The following is a 9,032-nucleotide window of genomic DNA, read 5'->3' as shown; positions in this document are numbered from 1 at the left end:
CAGGGGTCGTTTTTAAAAACACGGCTCTCTAAATCAGAAGTAGGCAAAACACATTCTTGTCTGTGCCCCTTTTTCCTGGGATACTGGAAACTCAGAATAGTTCCTCAGATTCTGATTCTTCTGAGAGTTCCATAATGCTAACCTTCTCAATCTCGCCAACCAGTCCTGTGATTTCTCTCCTAGTTGGGGTAGACTGGTGGCCTTGGATACAAATATTGGACAAAATGACAATGGGTGATAATTATATTCTTCCTCAGAGGTAACACAGTTGCCTTTCCATAGGATCACTAGGGGGCGCCTGGATGGCTCGGTGGGTTAAGCATAAGGATCACTAGTGTCTCAGTAAGTACAGAGAATTGGGACACGGGGTCTTCAGGATTCTCTACTGATTGGGAGAAAAATGTGGGTAATTGTATGTTCCAATCACAGACCATTTTGCATGTGGTTATGCTGCCCTAATTCCTTAGCACAGTGTCCAAGACTGTTCATTATTTACCCCTTCCTTACTTCTCCAGCCTTATCTCTTGCTATTACCTCCCCACAATGTAATACTAAAATCAAACTGTAGGTCCTGCCGTTCCCCGAAATGTGCTATGCTTTCTCTCCCACAAGGCTTTGTACACAACGTTTCCTTGCCCTGAACCATATCTAGTGAGCCCTGCCCCCTTCGTTTGACTCACTTCTGCTTGTAATCCTGGCTCCATCTTAAATGCTACGTCTTCTTGGAAGGGTTCCTGTCCCCAAGTCTGAGTGTGGTGCTCCACCTTTAAGCTCCGGTGGCACCCTGTCATTACCCTCACTGGATTTAAATCGCCTGTTTACTTGCCTTCTTCCTGATCGCACCATGTGGTAGCCAGGGGGTTGCGTCACTTTGATCTCCCTTCAAGAAAGAACTTGCTATTTAACTGCGAGGAGTGCAGTTAGCTGACGGCCTCCAGCTGTTAATGCCTCAGAGATCTACCTCCCTTTCAAGTTGAGGCCTTGGTCTTTGGGGGCAGCCCCAGCCAGTGAGCATAAGAGTGGTGCTGGGGCTAATGCAGGACTTCTAGTGGGAAATCTTTGGGTTGGCAGAGACTTCGGCAGCTCTGCATTGTGGTCTGAGGCTTGCTCTGCCTCAGCCTGTGCTCAGAGACATTGACTGTATGAGTCTCTCTGAACTTTCTTCATCCCATTCATGGGGCAGAAAAACCCTGAATTTGAGTCTTGTCTTCTGTTCTCTTTGCTCCCCATACAGCAAGCCCAGGTTTTTCACTGGCCAGAGAGGATTTGCCTGAGCCTACCTCTCTGTCTTTCCTTTCTCAGATGTCTTATCTGCTTTTGGGGAGAAAGGGTTCCCTCACCCTTTCACTTCTGTGGGTCATTCTCTAATAACCCTCTTGCATTCCTAAATTTGTCACTGCATCCGCTCTCTGGTTAACCCAATTAACACAGACTGCAATTCTTTGAAGGTAAGGGCTATATTCTTATTCAAATTGCATCTTCAGCTCCCAGAACAACACACATTAGGATCTCAATAAACAACCATGTTAATGACTGAATGAACAAATGAATGAACGAATGAATGCTCAAGACAGTGTTCAACACTAAATAATGTCTTGATCCTGTACAGTTCACAGATGTTGGTCAAAATTCAAGAATATTCGGATTTGAAGACTCAGATTCATACATGAAATGCATTTCAGGAATGACATAATTGTGCATTTTCAAGTGCGTATTTTCCAGTGGTTGGATTTAGGCCAAGTATGTAATTTACCCTTTAGGATAATCCCATGGGCTAATGTAGTTGAGTATGAGTCATAATAGATATTTGTACTTAAAATTACACAATAGCTACAGAATTGTTATTTACTATCAAAATAGCAAATTTTGAATATTACTGCTTATGCCTGGAAATATCATCTAAATATTGCTTTATAGAATAAAATCCAAAGGCATTAAAATCTTTCAGAATCCAGGCCCTGTTTATTTGGTACTTGACACACTACCATCTGTATAAAGAGAGTAGCTAGCTGGCTCCCCCAGGAGACTGTGAACTCCTTGAGGGCAAGCATTCCATGTACTTCTCTGTACACCAATCCTCCCACCCTAACCTAACCCCCAGCATCTGCCAGGGCTGCTTGTACTGGATAGCAATGGGTTTCAAATACAAGCTTCATCACTTACTAATTGTGACCTTCAACTTATAAAACCCATCCTTGTTTCTCCCACCTTTGCCCCTCTGATAAGAACTAGTAGTGAGATATGGAGATTTCCTCTCCTCTCCTTTCTCTGTCTTTGCTCCCACTCTCCGTCCCCCCCACCCCCAACGTTCCTTCTTCCCCACCTTCCTCCTTGCTCACCCCTTCCTCATGTTTTTTTTTTTTCCCTCCCTCCCTTTCTCCCTTCTTCCTTCCTTCCCTCCTTACTTTTAATCCCCATGCATTTATTAAATATCTGCTATGTCCCAGATACTATTGCTAGGTGCTTTGGAAGCAGCAGTGAATAAAGCAGACAAGAAGACTTCTGTCCTTCTGGACCCTCACATTAAGGGTGGAGGCTATCAAAAATAATTATCCAAATAATGAATATGTGCAATAAAGTTGTAAGTGAAGGGGTGTGATGGGCAAAAAAATGCCCCCTCCCACAAGAGATCCATGTAAATTCCTAGATCCTGTGAATATGACCATATTTAGAAAAAGGGATTTTTGCAAATGTGATTGAGTTAAAGATCTTGAGATGAAGAGATAACACTGGGTTACCTGGGTAAGCCTTAAATGGGCCCTGCTGACATTTTGATTTTGGATTTCTGGCCTCCAGAACTGTGAACAAACACACTGCTATTGTTTTAAGCCAGTAAGTTGGTCACAAGTTGTTATGGCAGCCACAGGAAACAAACACAAGGAGTTATATAAACAAGCTGCTGTAACCTAGGCTGGGGACCCAGGAAAAGACTGTACATAGACCTTGTCCTCCTCAGGTCTTCCCACCTTCTGTTTTCCATAACGCTTGAGAATATTGTCTCACTTTCTGGAATCTACATTCTTTCCTTTCTATTTGGAACACTCCCACCTTTCCCTTGCCCAGAAAGTTGGAGATTAATAAAATTGGAGACTAATTCTTTTTTTTTTTTTTTTAATTTTAGAGGAGTGGGGGGTGCACAGAGAGAGAGAGAGAGACAGAGAATTTTAAGTAGGCCCCACACTCAGCATGAAGCCCGACATTGGGCTCGATCCCCCAACACCGGGATCATGACCTAAGCTGTAATAAATAAGTCACTCAACTGACTGAGCCACTGAGTCACCCCTGGAGATTAATTCTTGTAAGTTTGACTTGATCCCCCTTTGCTGTAGATTCTCTGAGGTCTATACTCCACATTTCTAAAAAATTACCACTGATAATTACTATTTATCAGCCTGGGTATGTATAACACAGATAGAAGGAAGTTGCTACGGTGCACTTTGCCAGCAGGTGCCGTTCCCTAACTCAGTCACCATGATGTGGTGTAAAAGGCACAGGTAAGCGTCACGAGTTCCACATTTTAATTCAGCTTCTTTTATTTTTTTATTTTTTTATTTAAAAAAAATTTTTTTAAATGTTTATTTCTGAGACAGAGAGAGACAGAGAATGAGTAGGGAAGGGGCAGAGAGAGAGGGAGACACAGAATCCAAAGCAAGCTCTAGGCTCCGAGCTGTCAGCACAGAGCCCAACGTGGGGCTCGGACTCACAAACCATGAGATCGTGACCTGAGCTGAAGTCGGTCGCTCAATCGACTGAGCCACCCAGGCGCCCCTTTAATTCAGCTTCTGATCCCAATTGATTATATGATCTATGGTGAGTCATTTAGGTTATTTATGCTTCAGTTTCCTCATGTGTGAAATGGAGGGTTTCAGACAGGTTTAACCCTAAAGTTTTCTTCTGGCTTTAAAATAATCATAATGCCATAGTCAAATCTTTTCACAATTGTGAAAAAATTATGTAAATTGACTTGGGGATCCTATAACATTAATACTATAAATAAGAAGTCTGCAAAACACATTATCTAAAAGGAAGAGGACTTGAACTCATAGGTACTGTGCATCTGTTGGTTTCACCCAGCCCCAATGATTCCCAGTATCAGATGTACAGGTAATCACAGGTCCTTGACTATGCCCCCAAAACACACAACTCAAAGTCCACCTTAGGGAATTCACTGGGTTTTTTTTCCCCAGTGTCATGAATTTCCTGGTGTAGTTCTATTGGTAAGCTAAAACAAGTAGTATGAGCTGAGTTATTCAACCAGAAGAAGTTCCATATCAAACTTCTTAAAGCAGATTGGAAATAAACAGGTCCTAGTCCATGCCTGCTATGGATTATTCATCATTCTAACAAATCTCTGTGTTTGTGCTCTAGGCAAACCAAGTCTAAACATGCCTCCTGTTCCCTCACTCTCCTCTCTCTATGCACCCCCACAAAGTATATGACACAGGATAATATTAGTCACTTGTATGTATCAATAGATGTTCCTCAATCAGCCCACTTTTGCCTGACACTGCAGGGACCAGAAATGTACAAGACATGTATGGTCCATACCATCAAAGAGCTTACTTGTACAAAGGTAGCCAAGCATTCATGCCAGCATTGTGTTCTAAGGGCCAATGTAGGAGTGCTTGAATTTGTTGTAGAAGCAGAAAGCAGGAAACAAACACTCTGGTCTGTTAACACTGGAATTTAGCCCATAGATCTGAGCTGCCCAACTTACCATTGTGTCTCCAGTGTCTAACACAGTTTGCCCAATAGAGTTAGCACTCAAAAGATATGAATTGAATAGATAAATGTACAGTCCAAAGTGGGTAGGGATGGTCAGGGGAAGGTTCCAGAATGAGAGAGACTTGATTTAGGGTTTGAAGCATTGAAAGATATTAGATGATATAAGGCAAGAGGGAACTTATAGAAGAATATAAGGGAAGTTGCAGAAGTAGACTCTGCACAGAGATAAAAGTAGGATTTGGATGTAGAGTTCATGCTGAGATGGATTCTTAAAAGGTTAATATCATTTCAGTTCATGACTTATACATCGTCGAGTAGCAGAGTCTGCGTCTAACATTTGTTAATTTTGGCAGTGGCAAGAAGAGGTTCAAAGACCCAGGAGAGATGCATGGTCTTTCCTTGGGGCTGACTTGCAAAAACTTTCCTAATTAAGTGCCAGTGTTTTTATGTGTCTCTACAATCTCCAGATATGTAGTGAAAATATTTAGTTAAGGCTACAAGATTTGTGTGGCTACCCACTGCTAAGCCTAAGAAGGTCTTGTTTCATGGTACAGTGAGCTGAGGTTGTTATCCTAGAACATAGACCGTTGAGAACTGTCCCAACAAGAGGCTCTTTTCCGAAATTTGCCATAAACGGTCATAACGGATGACCAGGACCATGTTCAGGACCATGACTCTTCCTAGCCCTCCTTTATTCTTCTCCTTGGATGTGGTTGTCTAGATTTGAAGGCCCAGATACTGTCTTTCTTCTTTGCTCACCTCCTAGTAATTTTCATGGAGTCAGGTAGAATCACAAAGATAAATTAAGTATGATGATATTCCATTTAAGATCCATATGGCTTCTGTTACTCACTGAATTGGAGCTAACATTCTTACTCTTTATGCCAAAACTACTAGAGTTCTTTCCTGTCTCATTCGTGTCCTCTTAACCTACATCTCAGCTTCTGTGCTTGTATTTTTGCATCATGGAAAGTTAAACATCAGACTGTTTGTTGGAAAACAGCTTGGTGCATAGGCTCTCTGCTGCCTAGACTTCATTTTCCACTATGGTAATGGGAATAATACCTAACTTGTCATCCTCATAGGGTTATGAAAAAGAATCTAGTAAGATCATGCACATGACAGCCTTTGCAAAATGTAAGACATGTAAGATGTAAGGATGTTTTCATTTTTGAGTCTTCTCTAAGCATATGGCAGTCTCAATTTACTAAGTATTTCTGTTCTATTATACAAATAGCTGCAGAAATCCCAAGGCTTTCCTAAACCTGAGTCAGGAAAATATTGTCAACCTCTTAAAATTTCCATAGCTTCATATCTTTTATGCCAGTCTCTTGTCCCCTGTGACCAACACTGTGGAGAACTCAATACATGTCTGCTGAATTAATGTATGAATGGCTCAGCATCTATCAGTCAGGATAGTCTAGGCCATGCTGCCATAACATAAAAACCCTGAAATCTCAGGTAGCCCAACAAAACTCATGTAAAATCTGATGCAGATCAGTGAGGCAAGGGGAGGCATCCAGTGACTCAGAGGTCCAGAGTTCTGTATTTTGAGTCAAGACATGGTTTCCAAGGTTCCTGCAGGGAAGGAAGAGAAAGGTGGGGAAAGCTCAGAGCTTTTAACTACCCTTTCCTAGAGGTGACACATGCCATTTCCACTCATAGCCTGTTGGCCAGAACTAATAATCATACAGACCAACTGAACTGCAAAAGAGGCTACAGAATGTCAGGGAACAAATGCTGAGTGCTGACTTCTCCATGGTACAGTGCTCTCTATCTCAGTGAGGCATTGCCTGCTACACCCTCGATCCTGTTCCAGGCACAGGGAAACAGCAATATGTAAGACAGAGAGGCTCCCGGATTTCGTGGAGGGTATGCTGAGGTGGGAGTGTGAAAGCATTTTGGCTGTGCTCTAGTGTTCTACTGTTTGCTAGCTATTCTTCCACTCCACTTGTTTATTCTTCTACCTCAATTGTGCCATTTTCTAGAGTGTCCACGTTTTTAAAAGGCTAGGACTTGCTACCATTCTGCTAGATCTGTGCTCCTCCCTGGGAAGTGGGACTTGCTCCTCTTGCTTTATCTCATGTCTGCTTGTCAGAAGGTTCAGAAGCCCCTGTGGTGTTAGTGGGGAGGAGGGGAAAGGGAAGGAAGGCTGGGAGGCAGCGACTTCCAGCTGGACGTGTTTGAGTTGGCACAGTCTCTGTAAGCAGCCTTGACTCCAGAGCTGCTGGAAAATGTGCTTATCACCCTCGGGGGTTGAGCAGGAAGGGGAAGGTCCCAGCTCATAGAGTCTGAATGAGAGCTAATGGTAAAGGGGTCTCGGCCTTCTGGTGGATAAGCAGGAGGAAGACGTGGGGGTCCGGCTTCAGGGGATGAGCAAGCTGTGATAGTGTCTTCTCTACCCTAGCCAGACAGAATGGAAGCTATTGTTAGTTTCCATTGGATGAATGGGAGAAGCATGCACTTATGTTTCCTTCTCTGCCAGTTTCTTGTGACAGTCCTTTCCTTCTATCATTGGACTTCCTTCAGCTTGAAGGAAATATTTTTTTTAATTTATTATTTGCCAAAACCCTGACACCAGTCTTTGAGCTGACTTCACCCAACATGACTTATTCCTCTAATGCAAACCAGTGTTTCTTGCTTCTCTGCACTGTACTTGATACTTATACCACATATCATTAGCATCCATTTTCACACCTCTGTCTCCAGTTTTCCTCATACCTCACAGCCCAGAAAGCTGAAAACTTCATTCCCCAGTCTGTCCTTGCTGTTAGGCACAGATGCAATTTAGGATTTACCAATGAGTTGGACTCTCATGAGATTGGTCAGTGGAAAGGAGGAGGACCATTCATCTTCAGTGTTGGTGTTGGCTGATTCACAGCCTCATCAAATGGGAGCATTGGCGGTGACCAGGAAGGCTGGTCTAGGAACCACATTTGGGGCTGTGGAGCACTGGTAATGGTGAAAGTGGTTTTCCTGTAGCTTCCTGAAATGGGGGTGGTAACTGCAGGAGAAGCCTGGAAGCCTAGTGGTGGCCTCTGTTTTCAGTCCCTGCCATCCTTCCCACAATTTTGTAACCACTTATTTCCCTATTTTAAATCCTCTTCTGCTTGAAATACCTAGAGTAGTTTCTATTTCCTTCACTTATTTCCTAACCCGTGCAGTGCTTTTATGCACTCACTTGGATGTCCACTGACTACAGCCACTCACTAACAGGTGATCAGAACACATACTCTAAGCCTCATTCTCTTATCACTACTCCATGCCACCTCCTTCCTTATTTTTTACATTCCAAATCAAGTTTTCCTCCATCGCTCTGTCCCTGATTCCTGCATTCCAAGCAGATGTCCTTCCCATACCTCTTCTTGTTGGCTCATTCTGCCTGATATTGATACCTACATTTCCCCTCTAAACTTACCTCCACAGGAAGAGAAGAAAGAAGTTAGCTTTTATGGTCAAGAGAAGTGCTTTCTATACGTGTGCAACCACTGCTCATGTGCATTCTTAATATTTGTTGGGTGACACTGTGTTAACCTATAGAGTATAAGAACACCGCAAAGAAGGAAAACCTCTGTTCCTAAATTTAAGTTGATACTTCTCCCAATCTCATAGGTCAAGAAGACTATAGGGCAATTATAAGACTATAGGGATGTACATTCTGGTGGAAGAAAAACCACCAAAGAAGAAATGGTGGAGGAAAAAGAGTCAGGAGGAAACCAGTAGGAATTTACCCATACGGCAAAGCCCTGGGTTTTCTTCCTTGCTGACAGATCACCCCTTTGCTTTATGTTTCATTTCTCTAAAGCTCTCTTGCTGTTGTTCCACAGCAGATACAAAGTGGCCCCTTCCACCAATTCACACGCCTGCAGCTAGGCTAGGGGAGCCAGACCTGGGGGTAAAGGGATCAGCTGCGCACACCACCAGCTTTCCTCAAAGGGAAACTTGGAAGTAATTCTCAAAGGTTAAAGGAAATCTGCCAATCTGGAAGCTGCTGGAAAAATCCAACATAACACTTAATTTCTTTCCAGTCTAAAGGGAGAGATTGAAACGATGGAGAAGCTATACAGCTCATTGGATGGAGAACACCAGGGAAATCAGAACTCAGTAGTGAACAACTGGATTTGCAACTGGAAAAGCTTCTCTAGGTGGTAAAGTTAGGTCTTCTCCTTAAATTCCACCTTCTGGTTTTCCCACCAGATCCGTGTGCAAGTGTTGGCCCTGGTTCTAGCTTTTCGGTTCATGAGAACTGGTGCGAGGATCGACAAAGAACCCAGCTTCGGTCTGAAAGGAGCAGGCAGGTGAACAAA

General features: G+C 43.1%; 1 long non-coding RNA gene across 1 annotated transcript in view; it reads left to right on the top strand.

Moving 5' to 3' along the window:
• Positions 1-9,032, top strand: part of LOC121042899 (uncharacterized) — a 32,917-nt gene extending 23,885 nt beyond the window's left edge. The window contains exon 4 of the long non-coding RNA XR_005796513.1: positions 8,923-9,032. This is a non-coding gene — a long non-coding RNA (uncharacterized LOC121042899). The remainder of the gene's footprint in view (positions 1-8,922) is intronic.

Source organism: Herpailurus yagouaroundi, unplaced genomic scaffold (assembly GCF_014898765.1).
Source record: "Herpailurus yagouaroundi ecotype Mexico unplaced genomic scaffold, PumYag 186, whole genome shotgun sequence".
Taxonomy (NCBI): Eukaryota; Metazoa; Chordata; class Mammalia; order Carnivora; family Felidae; genus Herpailurus; species Herpailurus yagouaroundi.
Note: the sequence above shows the minus strand (reverse complement) of the source record. Positions and strands in the feature narration are given on the sequence as shown.